This window comes from Botryllus schlosseri, chromosome 11 (genome assembly GCF_051294905.1).
Source record: "Botryllus schlosseri isolate E-star chromosome 11, Bs_hap1, whole genome shotgun sequence".
NCBI classification, from domain to species: Eukaryota; Metazoa; Chordata; class Ascidiacea; order Stolidobranchia; family Styelidae; genus Botryllus; species Botryllus schlosseri.
The window spans coordinates 23,383,046-23,397,213 of NC_137246.1; the positions used below are offsets into that span (position 1 = coordinate 23,383,046).

General features: G+C 41.8%; 1 long non-coding RNA gene across 1 annotated transcript; it reads left to right on the forward strand.

Moving 5' to 3' along the window:
* Positions 1–6,819: 6,819 nt before the first annotated feature.
* On the forward strand, positions 6,820–8,004 carry LOC145450854 (uncharacterized). Its single transcript, XR_013918609.1, has 2 exons — positions 6,820–7,361; positions 7,439–8,004. It is a non-coding gene; the product is annotated as an uncharacterized LOC145450854 (long non-coding RNA).
* Positions 8,005–14,168: the final 6,164 nt, after the last annotated feature.

Here is a 14,168-nt window from a genome sequence, read left to right on the forward strand (position 1 = left end):
TGGAGTGACAAATATGTTTTAACGAAAGTATCGCTGAATATAATTTAGATACCGGGTTGCGTGGTTCCGTTCACATCGCATTGTCGCCTATCAAATATTTCATCACAGTAAGTATGGCCCCCATAACGTTTGAAACTGCCGTTTCGAAATCTAACAATTACCTATTATACCTAGCAGCCCATGACGTGTCCTAATTTGGAAAAGTGGACTTTGACTTTTTTAAACGTTAGACTTATTTTAGTAGACCACCGTTGAAACTTTCTGGACAAAAAACATGAAATATATTTTCCGCCTTTTTAGAAGTAGTTTTGTATTTTTCTTTCAATTACGAGTATTATCCGTTGAGTTCTAATTATAGTTTCAGTTCTATTGTCTGGAAAACATACATGTTGAAGTATACAAGCAAGTGTAGTAATGTCTAAAATTTTCCGAAAATTTAGCTATACACTTTATGGCATTTTTACGATCTGCCATATTTTTAATTAAAGTATACTAATCGCGCAAAGTGTTAAAGCCGTATCCGACACAACTTCTCCGTATTGCTCTTCGACTGAACTAGGGGCCTTATAATATGGGGGAGGGGGCCATGCCACGATATTCTCTAAAACGCGGTGATCGGGTAAACAAAGAATTAGCATCGCATTTCCATATTAATACTATCATTTACATCCCATGATGTGAACGACTGCTTATTCTGGCAAAAAATGACATCTCCTGGGATGCATCAATATGAATCACACTCTCTGCACCTTTCGCATAGCTCCATTTCCAGCTTTTGACATTCGATTCGAACGAATTACGGTCGTTTTCACTACTTACTTACTTGAGTAGATTTAAAGTCAGTCAATTCTACTTTTACTTCAAGTAGTTTCGGTTGCTTATGAAAGAAGTACTTCTACTCGTACTTGAGTAGATTTTGTCGTCGCTACTTCTACTTCTACTTGAGTAGCTTTCTTAACTACTTTGACCACCTCTGCGTATACGTTATGCATCAGTTACAACCCCCTTTTAGGAATTTCGATGCTTATTACAGCATGGCCTCTATATAGTATATACGCTGTTCCGAAACAATAACTAAGATATGGATTGCATTCAATGTCACCATCATGTTGCTCTTTTGTTTGCTTTTGGAATGAAAAAGGAAACGAAATTTATGCTAGTAATGACTGAAAAGAGATTATCGTAAGGAGTATAACTATAGTGCTGTGTTTTGCATACTATCCAGATCGGACATGTGGTGCGGTTTTGTGCTCTCCACGACCAGTTTTCAGTTTCTTACTCGGGCATAGTCACGTAATCTGCGTTCGCCGCGCCACGATGGATCGATCAGTCGTGTCGCGTCATTGTTAAAACAGTATGCTGACGGCGATGCGACCCTCCTTGATCTATCCATATCTGGGACGCAAGCCAAAGAAGTTGTCACCCCTACGTAACGGCTTGTGCTCTCTGTATTTATCCAAGATCGGAGACTCACCAATCTCTCACTGTTCAGTGTTCATATTATGCGCCGACATGATAAAAAAAACAGGTGTTCGCGTATTATACGCTGAAGGTACATTGAATTTGAAATTTCTCAAAGTCATAATAGGGACGATCATTTAGATGATGACGATGGTGACGATAAATTGACTCCAATTGGAAGTAATAAAATGCTGAAACAGACATGTCCTATTTTGGTACGGAATTATATTCTTAGGTTGATGGTACAGAACTACAATAGGGACTTTTCCTATGTTACTGTCTGGAACAATCATCTCGTTATTGTTCTTTATTCATTTAGCGAAAAATATTTGGTGCTTGTCGTATTGTGGCCTTTTGCACCACGGTAAATGAAAAGCACATTGCACACATAGCACGAAAGGAGGTCATATGAAATATCGATCAAATATCAGAATCGAATATAAGCAATTAAACAATCACCGTGCCCACTGCTCAGCGTATACTCAAGTGCACCGAAGTATATAAGCAATGGTGAAACTAATGAACCATACAACGATAGTCACTAATAGTTATATAGCAACGGAAACGCGTGATACTCTGCGTAGAAGCAACTGAAAGATGGAAAGTGACTTGATAACTGATGGTGAGATGGTGTGTACCCGTGCATATAGTGCAGTATTGCCGACTGGCATACGGTAGCCGGCGAACCGATCGCAGAATTGATTGAACATCATCCTAATCGAAAGCTTCTGTCGGAGTGTTTCCGGACTTCCGGTCTGGATGTTATCACCATATCCCTCTGTAGTTGTTGTTGGTTTTATTGTTGTTTATTAAACAGAAATATATTGCTTTATCGCCTGACGGCCTTTTGCGCTACGGTCATTGACATTGTACTGTACACTACAGTGGTCAGCAGGGGTGTCAAACTTAATTAACGTCGCGCGCCGGACTCAACACTTCAGATCGCGCGCGGGCCGTACCAAAATTCCTAAATCCCAAAACAACTCAAATTGCACGCTCTTGTTTTTGATTTGAATGCTTCATTAACCAGCCTATATACTCAATAGTAGATTACAATATATTACGGATCAAAGTCCATGAGTGGACGGCCCAGAACAACCTTTGCATAAACGCCTCGAAATCGCAATTGCTGACAGTTAATTCAAAAAATAACCTAACCGTTAATATAGCTGGTCAGCCCGTTTCCAACACAGATAATGCCAAATATCTCGGAGTTTTACTGGACTCGAACATGTCCTGGAAGAGTCATATTCAATCCCTAGAAACTAAATTATCACCGAAGTGCGGCCTGTTCTACAGCCTTGGGCGCTTCATGCCAGCATGGGTTCTTCTGATACTCTTTAAATCCTTAATCCAATCCAAGTTACATTATGGCATCCTCTGTTGGGGGGCTGCCAGTAAAACTGCACTCAAGCCACTGCAGAAACTACAGCATAAAGTGCTCCGAATCATAGCTAGGGCCCCAAAGGGGCCTGGCTGCCCATCCAATAAGTCGCTGCTGAAGAGATTCGGCGTCCTAAACATAGAAGATATGCGGAAACTAGAAATCGCCAAGTTTATGTATCAGTTTCACTGCGGTCGTTGCCCCGAATATTTCAATGACTTCTTTACCTCTGAATCAAAAGCGCACAAGTACAACACACGCGCGTCCACGTCGTCCAAATATCATATGATCGACCGAAAAGATCATCGCTCCATCAAATATGCCGGACCTGATGTGTGGAACAGTATCCCGCCGGCCATCCGACAGACGACAGTCGACGAGCATGTCCACATTCAAGTCGAAATACAAGCAATTACTACTAAATAAATACAGTCCATCCTCAAGATTACCGGACCACGACTGACCTATCGATCTCGCTTCCCATGACATGCCGCCCTATTTCTTGTCGCATTCTTCTTCTATACTATCTTCTTTACTTTCATTCAGTGTGCATGCCTCCTCTTTACATCGCCTAGGCCAAGGTGGGTGTCAGATTCCATAGACTACTCCTTGTCGCTTCGACATCTTCCTGTCTTTTCATTGTATCGCATTTTTGTGGTGTATTGAACTGATAAAATTGCTAATAAACCAATGATGATGATGATAAGGGGTTCTATTCTAGCTGCACGTTTATTCGCAAACAGTGGAATTGGAAACGATACTTGGGGCGGCTGAATACATTTATAAACCGATAAAACAATGGCTCTAACGATGATATAAGTTGACATATTTATATGCTCCCTTTGTTTTAATGGTATATTGGGCACCAACCCTACGTATATGCTTTGTGAAGAATGCAAAAGATTTAACTGTAAACGCGGGCGTGGGAATTTGCTTCATATTATTATGTCGGGATTCGCGTTTCTCTCGAGGCTGGAAACATCTGTTATATTTCCCATAACCTGTATATGAGGGCTTCGCATTGGCGTTTTCGCTTCTGTGAATAACTAGTTTTTGGTCGGTGAAATGAATTCGCAATTTCATGCCTTCTCATAATTGGGTGTCAATGTCAGCGACCTGCTCCTAATGGTGACTAGAAACCACATCAACACCGCAATCGGGTATTTATAATGCGCCCTACAAACATACTAGACGTGTGCTGTCTTGAAGGGCTATATAATGGAAGCTTTTCTTACGATATATCAGTGTTGGGATCAAGTCACTACCTTCGAGTCACGAGTCATCTCGAGTCATTGCACATTTTGACTCGAGTCAAGTCAAGTCAATCGATTTTCAAAGGTGACTCGAGTCAAGTCAAGTCACTCGTTTTTTGGAGGTGACTCGAGTCAAGTCAAGTCAAGTCAAGTCAAGTCACGAGTCAAGTCACAATTCAAGTCAAATTAAATTTTCGAAGTATGAGTGATCATTTAAATTCATTATATTTTACTAGCTCTGTTAAAGAGATCAATTGGTCATTTATCCTGAATCAAATAACGAATTAACGAAGGTAAATATACATGCAAAAATGCGTTGTATCGCTCACGTACACGTAGAACTGCTAATAAAACACGTAAGTAACTGTATAGCTACATCTGGGGTGTCAAACATACGACCCGCCAAATGACTTCATTCGGCCCGCGAAGAAATTCTGAGTATATGTTGAAAATTGCGTGATTTTATCCGACGCATTTCTCGAATTTGTAGTAAGAAATACTACTAATAAATATTCCTTCAAGATAGCAAATTTCGAGTATGTCCATAGGCCACATTATAAGAACCCGGCAGCGGAGTTGTGATTGTAGTTATCGTCAGGAGAAAATCGTTGACATTAACACCCAATTCCGGGAATGTGAAAAACTGCATATATTGAGTTAAGTCTGTTAAAAGTTAGTAATATTTTGGAGTCATTTGACTGGTGCGGCCCGCAAGTGATCTGTATATTTGAATTCGATCCGCGACGTCAGTTGAGTTTGACAGCTCTGAGCTACATGCTATACATTCTCTAATTATCAGTTAAAATAGAGGATCGAATACAAAGCCTCGAGAAGAGGAAAGAAATTGATATTGTACAATAAATACACTAGCCATCTATACACATATGTGAGGATAAAAATGCATAAAATATATTTGTTAGATTTAAATCATACAAGAGGGTTGGTAAAGGTGAGCGCCGTGCAATGTAAGGACAGAACCGTCCAATAAACAGCGATACGTTGCTATTAAATTAATCTGCTACTACGACAACGCAAGCTGTGATCATTTCGTATGCGGTCAGTGTATTTGTGATGTAATAATTTAGGATCAGAGAAACGTACAATCAGTGAATGACTGGTTGCTCTCACAAGTTACAACGGCGTATCGTGAATAATCCGAACATGCACAATGATTTAGTCGACACCGTGAAATGACTTGAAATTGACTCGTAAATTTTGCTCCGAGTCACGAGTCAATCCACATTTTTGAAGCGCCGAGTCAAGTCAAGTCAAGTCATTTTTGCAAAGTGACTCGAGTCAAGTCAAGTCATTCGAAAAAGTTGACTCGAGTCTGACTCGAGTCAAGTCATGACTCGAGTCATCCCAACACTGCGATATATATATATATATATATTATATATATATCGACTTTCAATTAAATAATTAAATAAAAGGGCAAAAGAAAACAGGAAACAAAAGAACATCAAGATAATCCGTTTTGGGCCCTTGTTCTTACTACAAATCTCATCATTTGTTAGAAATGTGCTGGATAATACACGCATTTTTCAATCTACTCAGAATTGCTTCGTGGGCCGGATGAAATCATCTGTCGGGCCGTATGTTTGACACCACTATGGCGCACACTGCACAGTGCACACGTATGAAATAATGGCAATATATCAGAATGAAGTTGCAACACAGTCACAGATGGCAAGGCTCTGTAGTTCAATTACCAGCCAGACAATCCCTGCGCAACGAAACAATGCCCATGCAATTGACTGTGTGACTATGATGTCACTATAGTCAATAGTCATGGCCAACTATCGGAGCTTTGTTTATGCGCACATGTACAGTGGCGCTTGATGCATTTAGGTCATTTGCGCCACGGCAATGAATCATAGTAATGTTCATAAGGTTTGACTTTGTAAACTTTTGGACGACCTTTATTTTTGAGCTCTCTCACCCATTGGCCACTGCCACTTCCTCGCGTTATCCTCTAGTAAAGCCGTGTCTTTGATGCCGAAGTTGAAGCCCGACACACTTTCATCGATCAGAGTTTTTGTAATAGTGCTTTCGCAGTAAAGTCGGCAACGACAAGCCCATACTATAGTATAAACCTTCGCCACTTAACTTCGCAGACCCCGACCAGAAGCCATTGATGTCGCAGTCATCGTATGTAACCAAGGTACCCGACACCCATGTTATCAATGCGTAAGATTGCAAATTTATGGTTCAGTCCGCAATATATACGATTACTAAATTTCCATTCTATTTATGGAAAACAAACGTTTCCTTCTACATCTAATTACTGCGCTTCCTGTTTCACAAAGTGCTTTCGTTTTGTTTTCTCAACTTTTCTATTCTGATTGTGATCTATCAATGATGATTGACTTATAATGCCCAGCCCATGCAATGACCATGACTGCTGACTAATTTACAATTAACGATCGTCTGACTGCATCGAGAAAAGTCAACACGTTATGAGCCTCAGCAAGGCTGGCGTGTGGGCCAAACATAAAAAATGCACATGGACTTTGCTATTGGAATTTCTTGATGAATGAGAAAAAAAATGAAGAAACCGGTAATCGCTAGTACTTAACTATATGTACAATACATGTACAATGTACATTGTACACTATCCCACAATTGTGCTGTAACAGTATCAGAATGGGGTCAAAGTTGTCAGCGTCGGTATACTCAAGTATATAAAAGCAGAAGCAACGCTGTAAATTTCTACTTAAGAAAAAGAGATACAATACGGCACTTGGTTTTTGACTCAAACATGCATGCTGTGATCAGAACAAGCAAGCTCCAATTACATAGAATAACTGTAAGTAATGATAGCGACATCAAAACATATAGAAAGAAAAGATTTAGACCAGTGGTTACAAAGCTTTTTTTGACTAATCGCATGTCTGAATTAAAAATCTTGCATTTTTGCAGCCATCTCTGGACAATACCTCTGCTGCCCTTCTCTTATCAAGCTGGATGTGGCTCAAGCTCGAGATTAAAATGACTATTGCTCTTTGTGCGGACGATAAAGTCTGATGTTGTCAAAGATGCAGCTATAAGAGCATTAACTCATGTCGGGGACCATCATTTAGTTTCATGGATTCTAGATCCTCGAGTTTGAGGCTGTGACTTGGACAATGGACATTAATTGCAAGAGTTGTTCGAGACCTGGCAAAATGATTATTTTCAAAGATGGAACCAAAATGCAATGATTAGTCTGCTGATAACCTATAATCGAACAATGAATTGGATTGATTATCATTGTAAAGTCCGTGAGTATAATTGTGTATTCTCCACACACACTGAATGTCCCTTATCTTCCCTTGATTTTTAGAAATTTTCGATGCAGAATCGAGTATCTCGGTACCATATCTAATTCATCAGCCAGCATCATTCTGGATGGATCATGCCGGTGTTCTCCAAAGCTTTCAAGACTCGCCTTTCGTCCGTTGCACATGCTGCATCTAGTGAGGGGCATCAGTCATGTGCAGCCGCAACTGCAAACAAGAGTCGTGATTGCCTGCCACAGGCAAATCTTGAAGTGATGCTGCGAGTGAAAGATCACTTCATGGACTATGGTACTAACAAAGCAGATAAAGAGTTCAGGAAAATCAACAGTTTGCTGGCGTGGCAGAGACCAATCCATCAATCAAGATGAAGATGCAACTATAATGGATGGTCCCGAGACAAATCAACATGTTCCTTGCTACTAGAACAGATCAGTAATGATTGTAACGACCCATCATTACCACATAGGTTAAACGTTTTCAGCTATGTGGGTGATGATTCACAACCCCACATTATGAAAGTTTAAGCTTTGTCCTTCATCACCTTGATTGACAGTGTCGTCATTCATCGCATTTTCTTTTATTCGTGTTTTTGTTGTTATTGTGAGTAAAAAAATCAAAAAAATCATGATTTGAATTAATTATTCGATTAAAATCGATTTTAATCAGAGGCAAAATGATTTAAACTGGAACCCTAGCTACGACCTTGCGTGTGCTCGATCTCTTGAGTGGTGACAGCTTTCTACGCAAGTCATGAAGTAACAGCAATAAGTGACAACTGTCCCGTCCGGCGTCCACCCTCTAGAACAGGGGCGGCCAACCCGTGGCCCGCGAGAAGGTTTAGAGAGGCCCGCGGGTTAATTCTCGAAATTACTAGTATAAATTACCAAAACCGAATAACTAAAAATTGATTAGCCTGACCGCGAAATTTGGGATTTTGCCGACTAAAATATCAGTTCTGAGTTCCGACGCATTGGCGTAGCCAGGGGCCAGCCACATTTTTCGCAGATCGTCGTATATGACTAATGACTATATAATGTACAATATTTCGCGCGGCTAGGTTGGGGATCCACACCAATAAGTCTTCATGTCATAATTGTTATTGATTTTGATGCGTATCAATATAAGTATTGTTTTCAACGTTACCTATTATCCGGTACGCTCCTATCGGAAGACTAAAAACGGTCATCAACATTCAAGTGGCCCGCGCAATGGTTCGTAAGTCTCATGTGGCCCTTTGGCCACCCTGCCCTAGAAACTCTAACTAGTCTTGCCGTGTGGTATGAACATATAGCTCAATATGTATAATTAATTGTCCCCTGAATGTTTGATGACACCACTTCTATCAGCCCTGCCGGCAAATCTGATAATGAAAACATTTACAATATGCAAAGACCAATATAATGAACCAATTTCATTCATTAACCAGAAAAAAAGTTGCGAAAGTGTTGTCGTCCTGGTTTTCCATCGTTATGTTATCATCCGTCTGTGGAATATATATAACGATCGCGCCAGATGTTGTGGTAATCATCCAATAAGCGCCCAAGTCCATCGATTTTACCTATTTTTTTCCTTATCTTTAAGGGGGGGGGGCATTTACGTCATCGAATTTTTCGCCCCCCCCCAAATATTTTTTCTGGCTATGCCCTTGTCTCTGAGTAGCCTTTGCTGACTTCTCAAATACAGAGTTACTCAAAGTCTATATCTCTATCGAGGACGAAGATATTTCGACGTCATTTCCAACCATGGATATAGTCCAACGTCGGCTAATTTTGTCGAGAATAAAATGTTTAGGAAAATTTTTTAATGTCATAAACGCCCTCACCGATACACCCGTAAGAATTAAGTTGTCGTGAGAGTATAAGCACGTCGTAAAAATAATCGTGGCATTGGAAGCATCAAAACGGCGGGACTATACGTGATGATGAGCACGGGGGTATTGGGGGCGACAGCTTGTCGCCGTTGTTCAACAGAAGTATTAAGTCATAAGACGGCTAAAACCACGAAATCAGCTGATACTCCGATTGACGATGTGGTGTCATCACAAAGAACAACACTAATATTGAATTTGCGTGCAAGTCGTGTAAAGTCAACCAACTGCTGTCAAACAAATTGACTAGTCGTGAGAAACAATCAACGTAATTGTGATGACGCTGTCCCATGTCATTGACTCATGCTGTAGTTCTCTGCTCAGACGTTTGGCCATGACACGTCTACGTTTGGCCATGACACGTCTATACGTTGGTTTACGCGTAGTCTGATGTAGGCTATAGCCGGGATTTACGTCATTGCCAAAGTCGTTTGCCGCATGTTTTTGTTTTGTGGTATTCATGACATTTTTCGACTACAATTTGCATTTACAGCAGGCCGATTTTCTTTATTGTGATTCCGTATCTGCCGACTTGAAGCTTGAGTTGCATTTTTTAAAAATGATGTTTTGAAACACTTCGTTCAACACATGTTTTAAACGGTGATTTAAAAAAATGACTTACAAAAAAAAAGTTATTTTTTTCAAACGTTGTATAATTATGCCATAATTGTGTAAATATTTTCAAAAAACATGTAGTGTGAGCCTATATAGTCTCTTATATCGGCGTATACGGACGTTTTGCACCGAATATAGTTGACATATACGATATGTAGTTGCTGGAACCCTCGAAATCGTCAATGTCACTCCATTGTGAGGTCACACTTAATGATTCGTGACGTTATTGCTGAAAATAAAATAATAAAAAAGTGAAGTGGTGTTGTATAAAAAAATCGCCCGAGAAAATATTGCACAAATGGTAGTTGTAGTGGTAGCTCTATGGCGCCACTTGAACCGGAGTGTCGTAAGTTAACTACATTCATCACCCCTGATGGGAGGTTCAGATTCAAGAGGCTTCCATACGGTATCGCCAGCGCACCCGAAGTCTATACCAACGGAAAATGAATCAGGTGCTTGCTGGCATCCCCAATGTGATATGTCACATGGATGACATCATAATTGCTAGCTCACCACAGGATTACAATACCACCCTCGGACTTGTACTGGATAGACTCCGAGATGAGGGAATTACATTGAATAAAGACAAATGTGTCTTTTCAGCGACTAAACTGGAATACCTTGGACATGTTGTTGGTAAAGATGGCATCGGCAAGGATCCTAAAAAGGTTGAGGCGATTGCCAAGTTCTCCGCTCCCTCAGACGTCCCGGAACTGAGAAGGTTTCTGGGAATGACCAATCAACTCATGAAATTCTCACCCAACCTGGCTGAGCTTACAAAGCCTCTGAGGGATCTACTGAAGAAAAACACTTCGTGGCTCTGGGGTGCTGAACAGCAGCTGGCCTTCGACCAGGTTAAGGCGGAGCTGTCCTCGGATGTGACTCTTGCTATGTACAGCCCGGATAAGGAAACTGTTATCTCTGCCGACTCCAGCAGTTATGGACTTGGAGCTGTGCTGATGCAACGTCAAGTAGACAACTCTCTACGGCCTGTCGCTTATGCTAGCAGATCGCTGACTGAGACAGAGAGACGATACGCTCAAATCGAGAAGGAGACCCTTGCTATAACGTGGTCTATGGAGAGATGGAAGGAACTCCTGATCGGCTTGCATCAACTTCGCGTGGAGACTGATCACCAACCATTAGTTCCACTTTTGTCAACAAAGACTCTTGATGAGCTTCCGCTCAGAGTGCAACGATTTCGAATGCGGCTGATGAAGTTCAACTTCACCATATCTCATGTTCCGGGGAAACTGCTATATACCGCTGACGCATTGTCTCGTTGTCCGTTGCCAACTTTCGAGGACGTTGATGGCCTTCATAATGAGACAGAAGCCTATGTCAATGCCGTCACATCCAGCCTTCCTGCGTCTTGTAAACGGTTGGATGAAATTCGCTCAGAGCTCCAGAAAGATGACGTATTGCGCACAGTGATGCAATATGTATCCTCAGGGTGGCTGAAATGCAAAGAGACGCTGCATGGCCCACTTAGGCCATACTGGAACGATAGAGCCTGTTTATCTACTTATGAAGGACTCCTGCTTAAAGGGAATCGCTTGGTGATCCCCTGTACGCTGAGACAAGACGTTTTAAGATACCTTCATGATGCTCACCAAGGGGTGACAAAATCCCGACTCAATGCATCACAGTCATGCTGGTGGCCTGGAATTTCTAAGGACATTGAAGAAACCGTCTGAAATTGCGAAAAGTGCACGGAGCATCAGCGAGAAAAGGTTGAACCGATGCTGTCAGCATCCTTCCCAGAGAGACCCTGGTCCCGTGTTGGTGCCGACTTCTTTCAAGACCAGAATTCCATGTACCTGCTAGCCGTTGACTACTACTCCAGGGACATTGAGATTTGCATAGTCTCCAAAACAGTGAACGCAGCAGAGACGATTCTGAAATTCAAGAAGATTTTCAGTAGGCATGGCATCTGCGAGACTTTGGTCACCGATGGAGCACCTATGTTCTCTTCCCGCGACTTTGCGTCATTTTGCGAAAGCTGGAAAATTGAACATATCATGTCCTCACCTAGATATCCACAGGGGAACTCGGAGGCTGAGCGTGCCGTTCAGACCATCAAAAACCTTCTGCGAAAATGTGACGATGAATATCTGGCGCAACTCACATACCGCAACACGCCATTGGCTATCGGCTACTCGCCGGCAGAATTGAGCATGGGCCGCAAACTAAGAACAAGAGTACCGTGTCATCCAGACGATCTTCTGCCCAAGTCTGTCGACCGAACCGCCGTGAAGAAAGCTGAAGCAGATTACCGACGCAGAGTTACTCGTGATTACAACAAAAGACACAGAGTAGTACCTGGAGATGAGTTCAAGGTGGGAGATCGCGTCTGGATTCCGGACTGCAAATCGCAAGGTGTTGTGGAAAAACTTGACACTGACACTCAACCCAGATCCTTGGTTATCAGAACTGGGCGTGGCACCTTCAGAAGAAATCGCCGAATGGTGCGGAGATACCAGACGGAGAATGCCCCGCAAGAAGGCGTCGACATTACCGCCAGTGAGGCAGCTGAATTCTTCAAATTTCCCGATCAGGGAGGAGATAGCAGTTCGAGCGCTACTAGTGTCGATCGTGATGACCATCATGAGGCGGCGATAGTCCGACGGTCGGATCGGAACAGAACCGCACCTCGCAGATACATCGAGGAGTACTGATGTAGTTATAGGAGTAGTGTGTGTAAATATGTTGTGTTCTTCATTCACCTCTTGCCTGCCAATTGCTTTGTACCGCTAACTGCCTCAATTCGGATTGTTTATTGTCTTCATTCTGTGCTTGCGTTGTATATGTTTGTGCTGCTTATAAGCATTTGTGCTTGTCCCGAGAAGGGAGATGTAGTGGTAGCTCTATGGCGCCACTAGGGTGTGACGACATCGCAGGTGCTTCGGTGCTTGGTCGTCACTGAATACATGGCTGCTTGAGAACTCACGTCTCGTATATTAGACAGACCGTCAGTCACGTTACTACAGTAGTCACATATTCATATCAAAGAAGTACAGTATCAACACAATACCTGTTAACTGTCGGATGACTCATAACCAGACGCGGTAATACCGACTCCTCCTCCATTACCAAAGCTTCACTTCCGGTCATACAAATCGTTTCGAAATTTCCGAATCATGATAAAGAAACTTGTTCATAGTGAGGATTTTGACGTGAAATATATAAAATAATTATGACAAGAAACAAATATAGAATTATGATTTGAAATCGGATACTGAAGATAATTTGAATTCGTGTGTGTCCTACTGTCCATCGTGCACACGACTGTCCGTATTTGTACATAAATTCATCCTTATACCGAAGAATCAAAAATGAGGTGGAAGCTATTTGGATTGATGTCAGCAAATCTGACAAATCCGAAATCTCAATGAAGTGAAATTTTGATGTAGCCTATATGTCTAATTGTCTATAGATATACGAAAGTTCGGTCTGTGGTCACTGGTAAGTTTCAACTGTTGGTATCGAAAATCCTACACAACGCTACAGTAAAGTTTCTGTCAACATCGTCAGTATTTTGGGTCTGCGATGAAACACGCAACTAATAGTTACGTATAGTCCACGCACCTATACATTGCAAAAACGTTGCAGTTTCTATACCGGCATGACGAGGGTCAATTTAGGTCTCGTCCGTTGCCCCATTGCTTCGAATCTGGTTGCTATACGCGATAATTGCTGTGCAAAATAATCGCCGATTGCATAAGCCGATAAAAGGCGGCTGTGTTTCACTCATTTCCTTTATGTATTCAGTGATCGCTACAAGTACGAGTTGCTAGGGATGTTGACATCATAACCCGTGTGTTCATTTTATGTTTGCCGTTCTATCGTTTTGGCGGGCTGACTTCCGCTGTGACACCAGCCCATTTTGTCGATTTACGCCATCAATAATATCGCTGATAGCGCATATTATACTGTTCAGCGGTCAGTGACGAAGGACTTTTACTTTTTGGAGTACTCAAGCAGGTTTCGCCTGCTTTCACTACATACTCATGTGGCTATGTCTTATGACTACATCAATAGTCGTTACACTATATTTTCATCTGATCAAGACACACATAATTTACAATGCGATATGTAATGAACAGATAGGAAGATGCCGAACGACCAGATGCGGTCTCTTAAACTTTTTTGTCGCCGGAAGAACAGTGACGCCGGGGAAGAGGAGCCCAGATAAACCTCCGACGCGGAATCGATCCCGGGTAACAGACATATAGCGTCCCCACTACTATACTGACTACTGAACTACTGAATTTTCAAACTTTGGACTTTGTAAAGGAAAAAGTAGT